This window comes from Lagenorhynchus albirostris, chromosome 20 (assembly GCF_949774975.1).
Source record: "Lagenorhynchus albirostris chromosome 20, mLagAlb1.1, whole genome shotgun sequence".
NCBI lineage: Eukaryota > Metazoa > Chordata > Mammalia > Artiodactyla > Delphinidae > Lagenorhynchus > Lagenorhynchus albirostris.
The window spans coordinates 27,936,116-27,958,422 of record NC_083114.1 but is presented as its reverse complement, the minus strand read 5'-3'; the positions used below and the strand labels follow the sequence as shown (position 1 = coordinate 27,958,422).

General features: G+C 43.6%; 1 long non-coding RNA gene across 1 annotated transcript; it reads right to left on the bottom strand.

Annotated features, from left to right (window-relative positions):
* Positions 1-319: 319 nt before the first annotated feature.
* Positions 320-21,307, bottom strand: LOC132511346 (uncharacterized). The gene is made up of 3 exons (XR_009537598.1): positions 21,088-21,307; positions 3,412-3,632; positions 320-1,070 (listed from the first exon to the last, which is right to left on the bottom strand). It is a non-coding gene; the product is annotated as an uncharacterized LOC132511346 (long non-coding RNA).
* Between the last annotated feature and the right edge of the window lie 1,000 nt (positions 21,308-22,307).

Sequence of the window (22,307 nt, the reverse complement as noted above, 5' to 3'; positions counted from 1 at the left end):
TTTCCCATGGTATAATATGGAATCTCAGCAATCACCCAGGAAAGAAAATTCTCCAGTAGCTTTTTCTATAGACTAGAATGATTCACATCCTCTCGAATTCATCTAAACCCTAGAGAGCTCTCTGTGAGAGGTACAATGGCAGGCTGTCCTCCACTGAACCAAGTTCATGAACAGTACCTTCTAACATCCGGAGAGTAATTCACCAATCAGTAAGTCACGATGCTGTTTCCTCGGACCATGATTAAGCCAATACACCTCCCAAGAGCATAAGGGGTAGCATGTAGTAAACATGTAATAAACTTTTGATGAAATGAATGAATGAATACACAGAGAATGAACAGACAAACTGGGCACTGATTTTACAAGTAAAACGGAGACCTGAAAATTATGGGGCTGCTGTTCTCTTTTTTTTTTCAATTTATTTATTTTATTTTTGGCTGCGTTGGGTTTTTGTTGCTCCTTGCGTGCTTTCTCTAGTTGCAGGGAGTGGGGGCTACTCTTTATTGTGGTGCGCGGGCTTCTCATTGAGGTGGCTTCTTTTGTGGAGCACGGGCTCTAAGCACGTGGGCTTCAATAGTTGTGGCTCGAAGGCTCTAGAGCACAGGTTCAGTAGTTATGGCACACGGGCTTAGTTGCTCCACGGCATGTGGGATCTTCCCAGACCAGGGCTCGAAGTCGTGTCCCCTGCATTGGCAGGCAGATTCTTAACCACGGCGCCACCAGGGAAGCCCCTAAGCTGCTGTTCTAACCAGTACATCAATCTCTGTTGGATCAGCAAATCTTTCTCTTTCTCTCTCTCGATGACCTAAATGCATAGCTCTTTTGTTTTGCTTTTATACAATAAATGTGAAACTCTGACAAGGTTCAGTGCATCCTATTCTCTGTGGCAGGGATTTGGGAGATCAGCAGGCTTCCTTCACCCTCTGACAGCAGAGCTCATGGAGACTCAAAAATATCAAACCTTCCAGACAAAATTTGGAAGAGCAAGAGGAAATTTTTTTTTTTTTGGTTGCATCAGGAGAGAAAATCCGGGCACAGTGGAAAGGCATTTTATTTTTCAGATGAGAACCCTGAAAAATTAATGAAAGGCATGCTATTTTATTTCCTGGACACAAATCTCCAGTCAGATTCTAGGGTCCCAATTTTCTTGGCTATAGAATTACAGCAATGCTTTTTAATTTTATGTTTTTATGCTTTACATTGGCCTTTTGGAAATTAATATACGTATTGCTTGCTCACTGGACAAAATTCACACAAAATAGAAATATATATTAAATGGAAGTCATTTTGTCCCCTCTCCCCTCTACTCTCCACCTTCCAGCTCCCCGAGGAATAAACTCTGAGGTGGAGATTAGCCTGCACAGTGGTTACTAAGAAGTGCCCTTGGTCGCCAGAGTCACAGAGGAGTGAAAGAAATAGGACTGGGCAGAGGGAGAAGTTGAACTGTGATGTGATTTCCGAAAAGGCTGGAGTTGATTCATAGGGGGAACTTGGGAGCTGGGACGGACTGTCAGAATTGTCCTAAAGGGAGGTAAGAGGTCTTTGTATGCCACCCCTTCCACTATACACTGGATGTGAGCCATCCTTCAACCCCTGCAGAAGGGGGTGTGAACTTGGAGGAGGCAGCTCCCTTCATCAGAGGGCAGTTCCTGGGGAGGGAGTGAGCTATGAGCCACCAGTACCTAACTAACACTTTGAGCATTAGCCTTGTTTGCTTTCAAGAGAGAATTGGGTGGCACCCTACAGAAATACACTGTATTATTGTCTTTCCCAAACCCACACACTTTCCATGTCTCTATGAACACGTGAAACACACACACACACACACACAGACACACACACACACACACACACACTAATATAATAGTTAAGAACATGAATTCTGAAGCCAACCTTGGAAATTTACTTAGTCTCTCTCGGCCTTGATTGCCTCCTTGGTTAAAATGGGATGGGGGATGGTGACAACAGTACCAATCATAGAGCCATACAATTATAGAAGATGAAATGGGAAAAGTTCTGACACATAGAAAATTCAACTCCTTGCTTTTGCCACTCAACAATTGTCTTGGACAAGCTTCTCTGTTATTCATACAGAAGTACTTCATTCTCTTTAATAGCTGAAGAGTATTCTTGAATATTGAATCCTAGATACGGAATGGAGTGGATTTGCCATCATTTCTTTAACAGTTTCCTTACTGTTGAGCAGTTAGGTTGTCTCTAATTTCTTGCAATTACAAGTCATGTAGCAGTGACTATCCTTGTATGTTTATCCTTATGCCCTTGGAAGACTGTCTATAAGACAGGTTCATGAAAGTGGAATGTTTTTCAAAGGGCAAGCACACTTCACTTCTAACAGGTACTATTAATTGCCCCTGAAAAGACTGCAGAATTCTAACTTGGACCTCACCACCACCAATCTCACACCAACACTGGATGTTAAAAATCAGTTACACTTTTGTTAGTCTAATAGGTGAAAAAAGATATTTCCTTGTTTTAATTTTCATTTCAATCAATCCTTGAGAAACGAAGCTTTTTTCTTAATGCTTCTTGGCCATTCATGTGTCTGCATCTGTGACTTGCTTAATTGTCTCCCTCCTCTGGGTCATCTTTGTTGACATATTTTTGAATGCATATATTGTAAATAGATTCTACGACTCCCTCACTCATCTCTTCGACTTTGAAGGGCGCCTCTCAATCCACAGAGGTTGAATTTCCATGTTAAATCTGCCAGTCTTCTTTACAGCACCTAGATTTGGGGTTCTGTGTGTGGAAGAGGTGTAAAGTCAAGCTCAGACGCAAAGCCCACTTTATCCTTAGAACTGCAAGTTCCTTTATAGGCCCTGAACTCTCCATCTGCCTAAAGCAGGCAGCTTCTTTTGGTGTCATTTCTGTTTTTCTGTTTTTAACTCAGTCCTGTTTATTAAATCTTAGACAATGTCTATTCTCATCCTCACAGCATTTTTCACTTGGACCTCTCCCTTCCTCCTCTTTCTGATTCCATTCCTTTTCGCTTCTTTTGACTATGTACAGCTTAGGGGAATAATTGGGGCAGAGGTCAACCTCCATGAATGACAGTCCCTTGGACCATCATCTGGCTTGTAAGCATGTCTCTGCAGTCTCCTGCTGCCAGTGTCATCCCAGTTTGGTCCTGGCACTAGTGATAATGGCTGTGTTGCCACGTGTGCTGTTGGGGTCAGGACAGTGGGGAAGCAGAAATAAAGTGTTCATATTTTTAAACTGGTGCAGTGGATGGTGAGTGGTTTCTGGGTTGTGGAGGCATCCAAGGAGTGTCTGGTTGTCAGGAATATCAATTTCTGCTGTCCTCTGACGTGGAGGACCTCCCTGGCAGCAGTCCCATCACCTTTTCGGCCCTTGCCACGAGCACAGTCATACTCCTTGTGGGAAATATACCTTGTGGTTCCTGTCCCACAGATAAACTCCAAGCTTCATCGGGCGGGGTTGTAAGAGAGAGCTGGTTCTCTTCTGTGACCTGCTAAGAGCCACAAAGAACTTGGACGTGGTGCTGCTGCCTCTTCAGTCACTCCAAAACACAGTCCAGTCACGTCCTGCTGATGTGATGCACTTTGGCAAGCTTCCTGTCTCCAGAGTGAGAGCTGTTTGCTGTGTGTCCTCTGAGGGAGATGTAGGTAGAGAAGAATTAACACCTCATCAACTGTGCCTTACTCAAGAAAATGACCCTGCCTCCTTCTCCCCACATATACATGGCGACTCAGAAAGGGTGATGCATCCACGCAGTTCTGGAAAGAACCACCGCTTTGCAAACCTTGCAGAGGGGTACTAATGCTATATTCCAGCGATCTATCTTGGTTGCTTTTTTCTGTCTGCTTCACAATGCCTGCCCAGGATATCTGTGATTCTGTGACTCAGCAAGAGAAGATTGGTCATGAGAATAATGATAAAGGTAGTAGTTATTGATAGTATCTTTTGAATATTTTCTGGAGTTCTACTTTCAGTGTGATGGAGTAAGTGCCCAGCAGACCAGTCTCCATGAACAACAGCTATAAACTTAGGACAAAATATTCAAAGGGCAAAATATACCCAGAGTCTCTGAAGAGACAACAAAAGCAAGCAGATTTTAGAAAGGAGTCGAAACTTGGAAGAAGAGATCAACAGAGGGTGAGATCCCCATTTTGTTGCAACTCTAGGGTAGGCCATAGTCACAGTGTGACACAGGCCAGCTGAAGGAATACGAGAACACTTGCCATCTTTCTGGTCTGAGGAATTGGAGACAGAATCCAAGGTGGCTACAGTGAAAAGTGTGGAAAGTGAAGAGGGAAGCCTAGAAAGGAGAATGCCAGAGTAGGGGAGCCCCAGATTCTGTGCATTAACTCTGCCCAAATCTGTAGCTGACCCTTGAACTATACATGCGTGAAGCAGACTGCAAACCACCCAGCTAAAGGAAAAAAGAGTTGAACTGAGATTTTAGCTGCCACTTACCACAGGCAAGACAGAGTCTTGTGCAATTTGAGTCTAAGCAAGTTACTGCCTGCTATAAAATATATCAAAACTCTTTAGAGGAATATAACGGAATACAGAATCTCTACATCATAACAACACAATGTCTAGAACACAATCCAAAATTTCTCCAGTAAATAGAATTAACAATAATTACCTCCTGAGGGTTGTTGGGAGACTTAATATGATATATTTAGCACAGTGTTTGCAAAGTTCCTGGCATGCAGCTAGTGGATGAGTCACAGCCTATACCCCCTGGGATCTGGGGGAGGTATCTCAGGAAACACCTTCAGGAGGTTGCCAAATGTAGTCAACACTCCAAGTTGGAAGAGAAAGCACATCTATCATTACCAGTCCATTTAGGCTCCAGAACCCTAGGAGTGGAGAAGAGGCATAAGCGGAGAGGGAAAGCAGCATTCAAGTTAGTTGCCAAGGTTGCCAGTGAGTTGCTAGAGTAGAGGCAGAAACAGTTCTCAAGAAAGTGCATAAAGTAAGCCAAATACAGAAATAAAGGAGCCAGGAAGCCAGTCCAAAGAGTACCAAAACCATATACAAACACATGACTGATCTAGAACAAAGACAAAGGTAGGGGTGGTTCTGAGGAAGGATTCAAGGGATTTGGAAGACAGGTTTTTGTCAGGTTCACAAGTTTCCCCTGTGATGATTGGGCACATTTTGCCTGTTCATGAAGGACCTCCCGGTCCTGCAAATCCAGGCTCTTTATCCTTTTATTCTTTCAAGGGGAAAACACTGAAGAGGCTGATTCAAGAATTACTATTACTTTTGATAGGTAAAATGGAAAAATCCAAGGTTGCCCAATAAAGGGCCGATGCCATGTTCTAAGAGAAGTAGGATCATCTTCCCGGTTCAGGACTAAGCCCAGCATAAGACAAAGCTTAACCTCCCTCCAATATGATCTACTTCCGTCAAATAATAAAGACATTGGTATAACTCAGTCTGGGTGGGTGGCTCTCCTTTCCTGGTTACTCCTGATCAGTGTTTTGCTTCCGTGTTTGGAAACAAAGTAATACCACAAGAATGCAGAATTTTAGCCAAAGATCATTTGTCTCCATTGACCTCATAGCCCTAGAGGTACCTCAGAAATCAAGTCTCTCCCTTGGGAGTAATGAAATTCTCATTTGTGTAATGATAGGTTGCTGATAAACTGAAGAGAAATGCTACTGATAATGTTTGCTCAACAGGACTTTAGTATTTCTCTTCTCCTTGCTTCTCCCAACAAATTATCACATTGGCATACTTGAGTATGGATATGACTTTAATATGCTGCACTGACTCAGACATCTCCTAAGGTATCCTCACTGTTATAAGACTGAACAGAATCTTCAACATCAGATTAAATCTCACTGGACTCAAACTCTAGAGATTCCTTTGATAAATCAAGGGACTCCTATTTGACTCGAGCCCTGCAGAGCCCCTCTCAAACAAGCAAACATCCAGGCACCAATGCAGCTGGACAGGCCACTTCACAACAGTAGGTTCAGACTGTCTAGAGCTCCCCACCCCACCCTGCTTCAGGCTTCTCTCTCCAGTGCCCATTTATCTCAGCTCCAGCATTGACCTGTCTTGCGATTTTACTTCCTTGCTCTTCAGAACGGGCACCTTCTACTGCTTCTTTACCTTGATCTCTGGTTCCTTCTTTGACTGTGATTTCTTTCTTTTTTAAAAAAATCAATTTATTTATTTATTTATGGCTGCATTTGGTCTTCATTGCTGCGCAGGCTTTCTGTAGTTGTGGCGAGCGGGGGCTACTCTTCGTTGGGGCGCACAGGCTTCTCACTGTGGTGGCTTCTCTTGTTGTGGCTCTAGGCGCACGGGCTTCAGTAGTTTTGGCATGTGGGCTCTAGAGCACAGGCTCAGTAGTTGTGGCACATGGGCTTACTTACTCTGCGGCATGTGGGATCTTCCTGGACCAGAGCTCGAACCCGTGTCCCCTGCATTGGCAGGCGGATTCTTAACCACTGCGCCACCAGGGAAGTCCGACTGTGATTTCTCCTCACCACAATGACTGTCCTGTTTTTGGTGATGCCAATTTAAAACTCTCATCACCTCCAGCCTAGCCCCAACCCTAGGATCTTCCACATACTACAGACCCTCAGGACCATGCTGTCTCCACCGTGAGTGTGGAGTGGAGCCTGGGGAGATTGATCTCTCGGATAAAAGCATCTCTGAGATTGCATTTCTATTTTAGACAGAGTGAGAACTGAAGAAGTGCTTCTAAGTGCGGTAGGAATCTCTTTGAACTTCTTAGAGCCCTCGTACATTTAGGCAGAGACTGTTCTTTTGGAAATGGTGACCCCAGCTCCAGCAAAGTTGGGATGTGTACATGCTCGTGAAATGTTCATTTCTGGAGAGGGAGGCACAAGAGAGCTCTGCCTCATCATGACAGCGGGCACGCCAGGGTCAGCACACTCCATTCAGTGTCAGGATGTCGCAGGCTTCGTGGGAGGAGAATGTACTTGGAGCAAGCACAACCTGAATTTCAAGGCTACTCTACCCCTGAGGCATTAGGAATCAGCTTCCTCCTTTAAAAAATGGGCACTTTGCCCCGGTGTGTGTGGGTGGGGATTATGATGATGATTATTATTATTACATTGTGCCAAGTACTGTTCTGATCACATGACAAAAGTTACTTCGTTTAGTCTTTATAACAATCCTACAAAGCAGGTATCACTGTTACCATTCCGATTCTACAGATGCAGAAACTGAAGCACAAAGAAATCAACCTGCTTTTGAAGCCTACACAGCTAGAAAGCAGCAGAGTCAGGAACCAAACGCAGCAATGTGGCTTTGGATTTGGTGCTCTTAACCACTGCCCTCTGCTGTCCTCACGTGGTACCCCCCCCTCGCCCCCCCCCACCAGTCCAGTCGGTACTCAGCAAATGAGATCAGTTATAACAATAACAGCAATTATATCCTCACCACATCATGAAGGCAATTCCACAATGCACTGTCAATTTATTCATTCAACTAGCAGATTATGCAAATGTGCAGAGTGCTTGTATAATGCAAATGTGCTTACAAAATGTGAAAAATAAATCATTTATCTCTTCATCCACCTCTGCAATACCTCTCCCCATTGTAGCAGCAGCACCTGGTGGCCTGTGGGTGTTGAGCAAATGCTTATTAATTTGTGTCTCACACTGTCTGGTTTTAGAACATAATGATATAAATATTACCATTAATATTACAACTGTCACGAATGAGAATTCCATATTAAAGAATGAGTGCTATTGGAACATAAGTGTACAAAGGTCTACACTGAATGACCTTTCCAAAGTCTGGCAAGTTCCAAATTCTGCAGCAGACATAGGACAGTCAACCCTGTTCTGCCCTATAATGGTCTGAAAGGTTTATTTCTGTCTTTGGGGACCAGCAATTTCCGTGAAATTTGACAAGACATTTCTGCCTCTCAGTCTTGTTCTCAAGTTTGCCCAATTTGGAAATTTGACAAGGGATGAAATGCTACCACTTGCTCACGACTGCCATGGACGCTTGGTACAGTCAGTCTTCAGCATCTGGGTTAACCTCTGTTAAAGAAAGCTTGCAGAACTAGGACCAAAAGACTCACTAATGCACAGTGTACCAAGCCGCAGTGTTCCGGCTCCCTCTTCCCTTTCATGTTAAATTCACTGCCTTAACTAAGCGGCCCTTTGCCAAGCCAGCCTTGTGACTAATGGGCCTTTGATCAGGTCTTGCTTCCTAACAGCTGGACATATAAATGGAAGTTTATCCTAATTAAGTAATGAACATTGATTGTCCCTACCTTCTGACTGCAAAGTATCTCCTCATCTCAAAGCAACCCCATTGTTTTTATGTCAAGGCTAATATCTCTGATGGACTTTGCTTAGGGTCAGGGCATGTGCAATTTAGGACACTTAGGAGAAAAAGAGCAAGGGTTGAAGAAGTCGTGGGAACAGATTTTCTAGAATCTGCTAGCATGATCTGGTTGGGGCAGGAAAGCTACAATTTTTTGAGCACCTGCAATTGCTAGCACGTAAAGTACTTCATGTACACTACTTCATTCTATCTTCACGTTAATCTTATAACTAGCGTCAGCTCCACTGAAAGTGAAGAAAATGAAGATAAGGGGCTGAGTGAACTAGTGGTTACATGGCTGGTCAGTGACCGAGTCACTGTTCCAACAGCCCAAACCAGGTTCTAGGTGACTCCAAAGTTTTATTTCCCCAGCACGTTGGATGATCATTCTCTTTTTCTCCTACACTGGAAACAGCACAGGATTTGCGCTCTGAACCTGTTCCTTACTAGCTCTATGGCCTTGAATAAGTTACATATCCTTTTTGATCTGGAGTTCTTTACCTGAAGATCAAGATCCACCAGCACCCTCTCTGCTGACTCCACCAGGTTTTTGTGAATGGGATTTGCACATGATAACGTGATGTGCAAAGTGGTGGGTTATTGGCCTGTTTGCAAACAGCCTTTGTTAATCTGTTGTAATCTCTGGGCCACTCTGAGACTTTTTGCTTCCCCTTCCTGACTCTCCAAAAGCAACACCTGGGACTGCTTTGCCAATAACAGATTTGTTTTCATTATTAGGGATGATTCTGTCATCAAGCTGGAACAGAAACGGCAACTGAATGTGCTTTCATGGGAATTTCAAAGATTCAACTTTTGGGGAAAAAAGATATAGGAGCCAATGTAACAGCCATTAAGTCCATAGTTTAAAAACAAATGCTACTAAGACACAGATGATATCATACAATAGTTGGAATGTCTCCTGTTTTCTCAGGCTCACAGAGCAGGGCAGCCCTCAGAAATCTCACGCCAGCTGTCAGCGTCTATTCCAAGGATTGCCACTCCCACGCATCTCTTTGGCAAATTCCTCTCTCTCCAACCCAAATCTGTTGTACTTAACTCCTAGCATAACCCAGGAAATCATAAGGGCACCTGGTGCTGCTTTCTGTGGTATCAGAGGGATCTTGCTCCATGTGGCAGTTTCCCAGAATGGAGACTCACTGATTACACAACAGGAATCATTAATTGAGTAGTCTATATCCTAAGAGATTATACACCCTGCCCCTCCACTGACAGTTGAATTGACACACCCTCTAGGAGACAAGAGGAAATTGTAGGCTGCTTAAGCAGCATCTCCTCTCATGTGCCCTAAAATCCCTCTGTATTTTATCCAGAAAGGAGGCTAATCGAACTGGGGCTAAATTAATGCTAATAGCTGGCCATGGAGGTATGCCATCTAATCTTAGGACAAGTATGCCCATCTTGAGCAAGAGGTTTCCTGGGGCTTAAAAACTTACTACCATACCAGAAAGATAGTTTGGCGGTTCCACAAAAAGTTAAACATAGAATTACCATATGACCCAGAAATCCTATTCTTATGTATATTTACCCCAAATCGAAGGCAAGTACTTTGTACACAAATCTTTGTACACAAATTCTCAGATACACGATAGCCAAAAGGTGAAAGCCACCCAAATGTCCATCAATGGATGAATGGGTATACAAACTCTGGTATACTCACACAATGGAATATCATTCAACCATAAAAAGGAATGTGCTACATCGTGGATGAATTTTAAAAACATTATGCTAAGTGAAAGAAACCAGACACAAAAGGTCACATATTGTATGATTCTGTTTACATTAAATATCTAGAATAGGTAAATATAGAAACATATAGATTGGAGGTCACCAGGAGCTGGGAGGAAGAAGGAATGAAGAGTAATGGCTTAGTTGATAAGGGGCTTTATTCTGGAGTGACAGAAAGGTTTTGGAACTAGATAGATGTGATATACAACATAAATGTACTAAATAACACTGAGTTACTCAGTTTAAAATGACTAATTTTATGTTATGTGAATTTCACCTAATTTTTTTTTAAAAACCCTACTACTAAAGCAACTTCCTCTAAAATGCATAAAAAATAAAAATGGATTGATGAATGGACAGACATAAATATGTGATCAAGCATGAAGAGCAAAATGTTAATTATAGAAGCCAGGTGGTGGGTACATGGGTGTTTGCTGTAAATTCAGTGTTTCAATGGGTTTGAAAATTTTTATAATGGACTGTTGGAAAATAATGAAACCTGGTACACTTACCATGTCATCAGGTCGTTGGAAAGGAAGTACCAAAATCCTGCTTTCCTACATGGGTCTTCCTATCATGGTCCTGACCATGTTTGGAAACTAGTCAGGATAAATTAGCTGAGCTTTGTCCACTGCACACACTCCTCCCCTCCCCTCCTCGTTCCCACATCACCCATCTGCAGATAATGCCCCCTCTTCATGATAATAACTCACATATCTGCTATAGCCAGCCCCTGTGCAGGTAACTGACACTCATTGTCTCCAATCTTGATAACACTCAAAGTAGGTTACAGATGAGAAACTGTCCATAATAGTGAGTAAAACCAGACACAAAAGAATACATATATTTTATACAAGTAGATTGTATAAGAAGTAAAAGGACTGACAGGCAAAATGAATTTATGCTGTTCAAAGGGAGGATAATGCTACCCTTAGGGGGGCAGTTGACTGGAAGGGCTCCCAGGAGGCTCCTGGGCTGCTGTGCTGGTACCATTTTATTTCTTGATCTAGTGATTACATGAATGTGTTTACTTTGTGAAAATACACTGAGCTGTGCTATGCGCACCTTCTTGTACGTATAGTCTATATTAATAAAAGTTTAATAACACCAAATCAATGAAATGGATAACTAAAATTAATCAGTAAAACTCAAAGCGGTCTGTTGAAAAGATAAATTAAAATATAAAAAGAAAGATGGAGAAAACACAAAAGAGTAATAGGAATAAGAAGAGACATAACTGCCAATATAGAAGGAGTTGCAATTTTATAGAAGAATACCGTATACAGATTTACTCCAATGGCCTTGAATATCTTGATGAAATGGATGCTTTTCTAAGAAAACAACTAAAACCAAGATTGTAGGGGAGCATCCATGGATCACAGATTTTGCTGCTGGCTGGAGTCTAAACAACAGCTGAATTCACAAATCCCTCTTCTCTTGTTAGCACTGGGAAGGGCCACAGTAACACACCCACAGACTGACCAACTAGTGAATGGCCAGGAGCCACTGTGCATTGCAGGCCCCTTCATCAGCAGAACCTATAAAGCCCTGCCATGGAAAGAAGGTGCCATGGAAAGAAGGTGGTGGGCGTCACTGTGGTCAGAGTCTGAATCCATGTCTTATGAAACAGCAGAGCACTGGACTGTGCCCTTATCTTGGATGCCTTTCCAAGGCCAGGTGATAACTAGGTAAGACTAGATGGCTCAAACCTGTTGAACAGATGTAATACTACGTCAGGGATGGGAATGGTATTTTTGTTGTAATAAGTATTTTTATTTAAAAATAAGAAGCTGACCTGTATACAAGCCCCTGTGTCCCTGTCCTTTGAAGTAAAAGGCTTTTGCTTTAGTCTCCCAGGCTTCCTCTGAGTCTCAAAAGGCTGGCTCAAGAGTTAATGATGAGGAAACCTGAAGATGTAGAAACAAAGAATAGCTGTTGGGCTGGGGAACTGGTAACAATTTAGACTATAAGTCTGCCACATCGCAGAATCACCAAACTCTCAGTTCCCTGAAAGATACAGATAAAGGCCTGACACATATTCCTAAGTTGTTTTTACAGGAAGCAGACCCTCACCAGAGGAAAACTGCTGACCACAGCACATAGACCCTAGACTGGTTGAAACCAGAAGGCCGATGATGCTTGAAACCTCACCTTGATGCCAACCAATCTGAGAATTGTGCATGAGTCGATCACACTCTGAAGCCCCCTCCCTCACACTGCCTTTAAAACCCCTTGCCTGAAAGCAATAGGGGAGTTCAGGTCTTTTGAGCTTGAGCTGCCCCTTCTCCTTGTTTGGGGGCCTGCAGCAAATGCCACACTTTCCTTTACCACAACTTGGTGTCAGTAGTCTGGCTTTACTGCGTGAGGGCAAGCAGACCCAAGTTTGGTTCAGTAACAAAGCCACCTTTTGAATACTTGACAGGTGTCAGAAATGTTATTTTTCTTTAAGTAGATTTTTAAAGAAAAGTCAACCTGTGTGGCATAGAGGGAAGGAACCCAACAAATGTTAAGTTCAGGATAATAATCCATTAGCAGCTGTGAAGGATATAGTTGAGGGAGATTTTTCCCTGCAAGCCCTAACTTGACACCTTGAGGTAAGAGAGAAACTCCAAGCAGGAAGAGATAGCCAAGATAATTAGATATTGCAGAGAGGGTCAGAAGGACCAAAGAGAACCTGTATTTATAAGGTTGGGCAACCTGAACTTTCCTGGTTACTTCAGAAAGGTGCTTCTTTTTTGATGAGAGCAAAAGCCCAGAAATGTGTGAGAAGTAAAGGGGGAGGGCGGGTCCTTCCTTGGAGTGGTAGTGGGGAGGGGAGCTTTTGTGAGGTGTGGTGGTATTGGAAAAGGATTTAAATTTTGAAGGTACAATCAGGCAGTGAGAAGGTGGTTTGTTTTTACCCCAAAGGGAAGGAGCAAGGCAAAAACGTTAAAGATGCAAAAGAGAAAATAGAAATAATGGATGGGGACAAGATCTTAGATTCAAGAAGATGAGAAAACATGGACTAGAGGGAAGCGCTTGGCTTTGGAAAGGAGGCTAACTAACCAGAGCTAACGTAACCTCTGTGGTGGGTTGGATGGTGGTTCCCAAAAGGGATGTACATTTCTAAACCCCCACTACTTGTGAGTGTGACCTTATGTGGAAACAAGATCTTTGCAGCAATAATTAAGGATCTCCAGATGAGATGATCATGGATTTAGGGTGAGCCCTAAATCCAATAAATGGCGTCCTTATTAGAGAAAGAAAAGGGAGATTTAAGGCACAGACACAGAGGGGAAAATGCCATGTGAAGATGGAGGCAGAGGCAGAGATTGGAGTTACGTCCCAAGCCAAGGAGAGTTTAGAGCCACCAGAAGCTGGGAGGGGCGATGAAGCAATCTCCCCTAGAGGCTTCAGAGGGAGGATCGCCCTGCTGACACCTTCATTTCAAGATTCTGGCCAGTAGAACTGTGAGAGAACACATTTCTCTTGTCTGAAGCCACCCAGTTTGTGGTACACTGTTATGGCAGTCCTAGGAAAATAATACAACCTCCAAACTCCAGGTTAAAAATTAAACCCAGTAGAGTGAGCAAACCTGAGATACATTGACATACTTCAGAGATATGTCTTCACTCATTGGTTTGGTTAGGAATCCAGTCGGCCTGGTAGAACCTTATTCCTGGAACAACCATGGCTGTGTCAACCTGAGCCTCAAATGTTCCCTTCAGTGTCCAGTCTCCACTTAGCCTCTGCCTTCCATTGCCCTGGTCAGCATTTCTCACTGTGCACCCAACTCTCATCACAGTATATATAGTACATTTCTCCTGGGCACCTACACAAACACTTATTTTCTTAGTCGATCTAACTTACTGCTGATTCCTGCCACTTATGTTCAAGTTCCTCAATTCCTCACAATTTAAGGTGCTACCAATTACAGCATGACAAGGCACTGAGTATCATTTATTCAAATCATTTTAGCACCTTAGCTGGGACTCAAAGGAGGGTATTAATCCTATGTATCCAATTCATTGAGAAATTCCCAATCTAGACTCACTGTAGATCATCCAGATTCCAGTGCGGGACTTAGGGAAAAAATGTGGTAAAGGACCACATTAATTCACTCCATATTTATATAGTACCTATTTACTCCCAAGTACTTTGCTAGGTGTCAGAAATATATATATGAATGGGAGGAATGAGTTTGACCTTCAAAGAGCTCATGGTCTCCTGAGTAGCTGGGGAAAAGACAGTGAATTCAACAATACGAATACAATATGACTAGCATTATCTTATGGTATAAACAGTTCCTCTTAGGAGTCTTGGGAAGAGAGGGGGTGTTTCTGGAGATGGGGTAAGGGCTTGTGCTAGAGCATCTCTGTTAGTCCTTCTAGAGGCACACTCCACATTTCCACTTGCCCTGTGCTCTTGGAGGCTTTGTCTATGAGCGGTATCCTCTGTGCACTTGTGCTTTCCCACTTCTAGATGGGTTCAGTTGATGGGAGGACACCCGAGGGTGGAGGAGAGAGATCCCCTCCTGTCTCACTGCAGGTGTTCTAGGACAGGCCACAGCTTCTGTCTGGAGGCCCCTCTTACAAATCTGGGCAAGTTCTGGGAACTGTTTTTTCTTTCCTGATTCTAGTGGTCACTAGCCTTGGGCTGCTTCACCATCTCATCTTGGCTACCCTTAACCTTGCACACCTTTGTAAAGAGCGCCATCATGAGACATCCTTTAACCAATCATTGGAGTGTGCCAACTGGAGTGTTTACTGTTGGGAACCTAATGGGCACTGGAGTCAAGGAATGCTTCACAGAGATGGTGACTTTGAACTTTGTCCTGAAGAACGAGTAAGATTTCACCAGGTGTATATGCATGGGGTAGGGTCTCCCAGGTTAAAGTAAGAACATTGTCAAGGCTGGGAGGCCTGGGATTGCACTGTACATTTGGAGACTAAAAAGTAATACTTATCTTCTTATAGAGGGGTCTGTGGGGACTGGTGGGAAAGGAAATTGGAAAGTTGAAAGGCTTTCAGTTTTTGAGTTATATCCTATAAGTAATGGGAAATTCAAAAGACACTGACAAGATTCCAATGCCTTGAATCTCCAGATACCCAGGACTTTCTACAAAATCTGTACTTCAGAAGTGAGAGGCTGGCATAGATCTGGGCTGTGAATTTATGCTTCATTGGTTTTGTACTCCTCTTTGCTTGGTGGTTAATAAAATTCTCTCTCAGACTGTGAGCTGAGGAAAGCTGTTGACTTTTAAAAACATCAAATCACTTCAAAAGCTTTTCCTTCTCAGTTCCAATTTATTGGGCCTTCTACTTATGTATTATGGAAAAAGCTACCTTGAGCTATGTCACAGTTTCATTCAATTACAGAAAACTTTGCCTAATGTGACAGTCTTTCATAGATCCTTATGAAAGGGAGTGCTTAATCAGAGCTAATATTCTTTTTTTTTTTTTTTTTTTTTTTTGTGGTACACGGGCCTCCTCACTGCTGTGGCCTCTCCCGTTGCGGAGCACAGGCTCCGGACGTGCAGGCTCAGCAGCCATGGCTCACGGGCTCAGCCGCTACATGGCATGTGGGATCTTCCTGGACCGGGGCACGAACCCGTGTCGCCTGCATCGGCAGGCGGACTCTCAACCACTGCGCCACCAGGGAAGCCCCCAGAGCTAATCTTCTTGGCTCAGGTCTCAGGGAAGGGGGAAGAGAGGGGCCAAACTAACATCTGGTGAAGGGAGGAGAAGGAGGAAGCACTGAAGAAGAGAGGAAAATTCAGAGCAGCGTTGTCCAGTAGAAATGTAACATAAACCACAAATACAAGAACACATACGCAATTTTAAAGGCTTGTAGAAGCCACACTGAGGAAAAGTAAAAGGAGGTGAAAGCAAACCTTGTGTCCTTTGACAGTTAAACGTACAAACGAAATGTGGTGCCTACATACAATGGCATATTATTCAACCTTAAAAAGGAAGGGCATTCTGACATAGTCAACAACATGGATGAACCTTGAGGGCATTCTGACATAGTCAACAACATGGATGAACCTTGAGGGCATTCTGACATAGTCAACAACATGGATGAACCTTGAGGGCATTATGCTAAGTGAAATAAGCCAGTCGCAAAAGGACAAGTACTGTGTGATTTCACTTACATGAGGTACCTCGAGTAGTCAAATTCATAGAGATGGAAAGTAGAAGAGTGGTTGCCAGGGGTTGTGGGAAGGGGGAATGGGGAGTTGTTTAATGGGTATAGAGCACCAAGTTTGCAAGATAAAAGAGTTTTGGAGATTGGTTATAGAACTGTACTCTGAAAAATGGTTAATATGGTCAATTTTATGTTATGTGTATTTTACCACAACTTTTAAAAAGGTTTTTACCTTTTAAAACAGGTAAACTTAATGTTAAGAATATATTTTATTTAATCCATTATATGCCAAACATTATGATTTCAATATGTAATCAATACAAATTTATTGCTAGTCTCCATGTTTTACTACTAAGCCACTGAGATCTGATGCATATTTGTACACTGATGGCACATCTCCGTCTGAACCAGCCACACACAGTTCAAGTGCTCAATGGCCACATGTGGCTAGCGGCTACCATATTGGACAGTGCAGGTCTAGAGCATGGAACAAAGCTGGCTTCTTGGCTGGGGTTCTTGTCTTTTCCCTACAAGTACACCAGTGACTTGCCTCATGGTGATATTTTTTCAGAGAATTCTTCCTTTAGGAACTTGCCTTTGAGGCAGTACCAGGCATGGGCTGAGACCGAAGCTTTTTGTGTAGCATCATGGGAGGTGGTTCTAAAAGCCTTCCCAGGACCCTAAGTCCAAAGAGATCGAAAGAGGCCATGGAACTCACCTCCACTGTCCCAGGAGAACCTTGCTTGTGACTACACTGGCCCTTGATCCAGTGCTAACTGTTGGTACACCAGTGAGATAACAGATGTCAGAGACAGATTCACTTGCTTTGTGACTTTGGACAAGTTGTATAACATCTCAGAGCCTGAGTTTCTTCATGGTGAAATATAGATAAGGATGGTGGTCATCTTATAAGGCTGTTGTGAGAATGAATTCAAAATGCACATACAAAACTTTGGTACAAAGGGACTGGTGCATATTAAACAGTGGCTTGGTTATAAAAATCACCATCGTCATTGCTGTTACTGCTACAGTACATTTTAGCTGTACAGTCATGTTTTAACATTCTCTTAGACTTTCAATCATTCCCTCAGCCAATGTTAAAAGAGTTGATGGCTCAGGGATTAAGAACCCAGACGCTGGAACTTGACTGCTTTGGCTGAAGTTGTGGTCTTGACACTTTAAGTGGCCTGAGACTCTTTCCCTTCCTCAATGCCTCCTCCTTCTGAACCCCTGATCCCACATACCCTCCAGCATAACCTCCTTGTCTCTCAGTTTTCAAATCTGTAAAATGGGACTAATAATAGTAAACCCTGCATAGGATTGTTGTGAGGATTAAACACAATAATGTAGATGTGCCCTTAAAACATGTCCTGGCACACGGCAAGCTTCAGAGAAGTGGGGTTGCAGCAGGGAATTAAGCACACACCATACTTGCTCTCCCAGAGTATAATCCTGCAGGACAGCTAGACCTTCAACCAATACTACAATAAAGAATGAGTGATATCATGTGGGGAGTCCTTACTAATGTCTTTCCTAAATACATGTGCTACAGTTTAAAAGCCTCTTGTCCTATCCTTAGCAGACCAAAGCTTTATTCTCTCCAGCAGACCATGAGCACACCATTTCTCCCTGTCTGCCCAGCATCTGAAGCAGCAAGGCCTCCTTTCCTTCTCAGGCCATTGCCCCATCACCTCCAATTCAGATGCACCAGTGGCCCACCAATTTTGTGAAGCAGCTCTCTCTATTAAGCCCTTGCCCACTGAGTCAATAGAGCTCCTAAAACACCCCCACATTTGTCAAACCCACTTATCTATGGGCAGGAAAAATCCCACTCCCAAGACACTCTCAGTTTCCACTTGTGTAGGTCAGGGTGGGCAAATATATGCTGAGTTTCTGTGTGGCTCCCACTGGACACTCCTGGATTTTGCACAAATAATTACTAAATGAACAAAAGAGATTAGCACTGAAGTGATCTATGGGGAGCTACACAGGAGGTCAGAACAGCACTGATTAATCTCCAAATTGACCAGATACATGGGCCACATAAAAGAAAAAAATAAATTGTTGATAAAATTATCCTTAAGGGAGGTAGGCACTGAGAAAGGACCATTCAACCACTCTTATTTGATCAGAGTTGGCATTCAGCCCTGTCTGACTCCCATCGTGAAAGCACATGCATTCGGGAGAAGTACCCCTAGCAGTGGAGACCTTAAAACATGTTCCTTTTTTCCCAATAAGCTTAGCCACTTCTCGCCTTCCCAAGGACCCCATTCCCCCTTCTCTGTGAGGCCTCTGTCTCAAATCCTGTCCAAGGCGGGAGTTTGTCTCTATACTGGCTCTGTTAGGGCTGGAGAGGAAGACGGAAGGGCCAGGGAGCCTGCTGGACTTGAGCTCCAGGGCTTGGAGAGAATTCTGGGCTGGCTCCTCCCACCCCCCAAGCCGTGACCCCTGCTCATCTTCCTCAGGCACTCTGGTACAGGATGGAGAGCTTCTGCCCCTCCCTTCTTCACCCCTACAGAGATGGAAAGGGGAGGCTGTTAAACCTGCATGCCGCATGGGAGTCATTGACAAAGTGAAGGCACCTGAGAAGCTGTAGGCTTGTCCTAGGGAGGATCACAGTGCCTAGTGCCTGGCTTACTAGGACTCAAAAGCAAATTGAAAAAAAGGGATGAGTACATCTTTATAGTTCCTCATTCAGAGACAGAGAGGAAATCTAATGTGTGTAAGGCTCTAGATCAATTGATATTTACCTAGACCATATTACGGATGATTTGGGGCAAAAGAAATATGTTTCGGGGAACAGTTTGGTAATAAGCAGGAAAAGCCACTAAAATGTCCATATTTTTTACCTCTCTGATATCACTGTTGAGAATTCATCCTTTTTTTGAATCTAAAATCCATCAGATTTTTTTTTTTAAAGAAAGAGAAGTAAAACTGCTTTATGCACAGAACATATTCAGAGTGGCATTACAATCATGGGAAAACTAGAAGCAATTTAAACAGTCAACAGTTGCTAAACAGATTATAGCATACCCACTTAAGGGATTAATCCATTTAATCCAGCCACAATTAATCATTTATGTGAAACTGTACTGGAAGATGGGAAAGTGTTTATAGAATAATATTGGGAAAGAAGAAGAGTAAATGAATATATCCAGACTGTAGTTACATTTGTGTCAAAAAGGCGTGCTTGGACAAAGACTGGGAGAACAGAGAAGAACCAGAGGTGATAAAAGGTTGAGCTTAGGAAAAAATCTTAAAAAAAAAGAGACACTTTGTAATGTTTCCTCAGTGCATTGTTACTAGTGATAGGAAAAATAAATAATAGCAAAGCATGGACATCAGGTTACTCACCTTGCCTCCTTTCTTTGTTTTTCCCTGGGTTGTTTAAATTAGATCCCCCCAACCTGGATGCCAAGGCATAGCTTTGTGCCATGGGCAGGTTCCAGATAGCATGATGTCCCAACTATTGAATGCTTTCCACTGGGATGGTCACTTGAGCCACCTAGCCACTCATCCCCAGCTTTGAGCCACCTTGTCTGTTTCCCTGGAGTGCCAAGGTATGAGAAAGGTCAGAAAGCACTGCCTGGGTGAGAGGATTCCCGGTGAAGCTCTTCCCTTGGTTCACGTATCACTCACACCCCATAGCAACTCAGGAGCTGTGCCCTGACCCTCCAGCACAAGAGCATTCAGTTCTGCACTCAAGCATTGGCTGACCGCTCTCCTCCTGGCCAAGTCCCGGTGTGAAGTGTCTCTGACTCTTCTACCCTCGTCGTCATGCACGGCTGCCCAAAGCCTGCCCTTAAGATGAGCAACAATGGGTCCCTCCCTGGCTCCCTCCTTCTGCCCCTTTTCCCCTCCTCTTGGAGAGGATGAACTTGTATGTATTCACTGCAGATGCTCAAGCAGGTAAACACTCAGCATGACATGCTCAGCCACGTCAAAACTTCTGAAGAGAGAAGGAAGGAAGCAGGGATGAGAAAACAAACAACACGCAAGCACCTGTGTCTTCTGATAACCAGAATACAGCAAGTCCATGACCAGGTGAACTTTCACTCAGCACATTACTTAGCATCAGTAACAGTAACCCAAAGACACGAACCAGCTCCGCATGTTACAACCACCTGCTGCTGGCTGCACAAGTGCTTTAAAGCAACAATATTCTCTCCTGCCCCTTTTCAGCTTCAGCCTATCCAATGTTCCACAGTAAATTCCAGAACTTGGTCCAAAAAAAAACTTTCCCAAAGTTCAAGATTGATGCTGCCAACCCTGAGAGACCTGCTGAGCAGATGCATGAAAGGCACCCCATGTTTCCTGTGCCTGTGCTGTGCTCACTGAACTCTTTTAACAGTGACAACTGAGAGGTTAAACTGTGTTGGATTTGGTGCTCTTTACTACAGACAACTCGAGCTGAGAACCAGAGACACAAAAGTCACCCTCGCCCCTTTGTGGTTAGCGGGATGAAAACGCCCCTGCAGAAGGGCAGCTCAATGGCAAAGGAATAGAGATCTACACACCACACCTGCAAAACAAACTTGGGAAAGAAAATCTCTTCGGAAAGAAAACAGTCCTTCTGCTCAGGAAGCCTCTCTCGGGCTGCGCTTTCTGCTATGTAACCCACTCTCAAGGATGAAGAAGAGGAAGAAAAAAAAAACAAAAAGAAAAAATTCCCCACCTGCTGCTTACATATATTATGATCCGAGGAGAAAACGCAAGCGCGTGTGAGCCCGCTCTCGCACTTCCTTTGGCAGATCCTCAAGGTACTTGTTAATTGTGTAAACCATCTCCCCTACCCTCAGCCACCCAGAAAGCTCCAAGCCACACATGCACGCCCACCTCACAGCCAAGCCCCCTCCCCAGCATTCCTTTCCAGTTGCAGAGAAATCATAAAATGCTACTCACATGTGGCAGCTTCAGCTTCCCTTTCCCTCTCCCCAGCCTGAGCACCGGCTCTGGTTGCTGCTGCTGCTGATTTTCCCGTTGCAAGTGAAACAAACCTTCATCGACAGAGATGGTTTTCCTCTGGGCTGCTTTGTCTGAGATTCCCCAGATGAACACTGACTCGTTTATGTCATTATCCGAGTTCGATAGCTCCCCTAACACAGGCAGGGCTTTGGGGCTGTCATCTTCCACTGGCTGGGCTTCTGCTGAGAGAAACAACAGACCTGCAACTGACAACTGATCTCATCAAAACACTCCAGGGGATGGCAACCCAAGACTACAGAGTAACACGTTAGCTTGCAATGATACCATGCACAGCCGTGGATCATCTGTCTTCTACTGGCACTGTGAGTGTAGCCAAGTTGAAGAGACATTATTTAAGAACTTACAGCTTCCAGGATGTCTCCAAGTGAAGCCATATGGGCATTATAAAGCAGTGTCACAGAAGGACTCTACAACCCTCTGATATGTTCAATATTGTTGAAATCAATAAGGGGGTAATATCATTTGGTGGGTAAAAGTTAAAGGTCTGTCTAAAAGACAGACCAGAGTTTATATACACTTAAGTAGACAGGTACAAATGTGAGCTCCAACATTCATCAGCTGTGTGAATTTGGGCAAAGCCCTTATCCTTTTTGAGTCTCTTTTTTCAGCTTCACATTCGGGATACCTATACTTAGCCTATAGGAGAGCTGCAAGACGTGAGATAGTATATATAAACCATCAAGTTCAATGCAAAGTAGGCACCCCATAAGAGAAATAAAGATCCCTTACCCTGTAGTAGTATTTGTTCACTTTGGGGACTGCTCATCTCGTAATGAAGAACCCTGTGATTGTATTATAAAACATCAGGATCGTTCCAATGGTCCATGTAATCAATTGCTTCCTCAGAGGAAACAGATTTGGGTAAGCCCTGATTTTTAGGTCTCAGGCATGTAAGAGTGCGAGAATGTCCATTTCTTTGATATGGGAAAAAGAGCCACTGATTGATAAAGATTGGTCAGCAAGGGGAAGACACTGACTCTTACTGCTTTTGTTGCCAATCCAAAAGGGGCTATAGCTTCTTGGTGAGTTTTTAGTCAGAGACAACACCAAGAAAAATTCTCACACAAAGTGAAGATTTTATTTGCAGCAAATAAGGAGGTCAAGATGATTCGTTTCCCAAAGCCATGGCTCCCCCG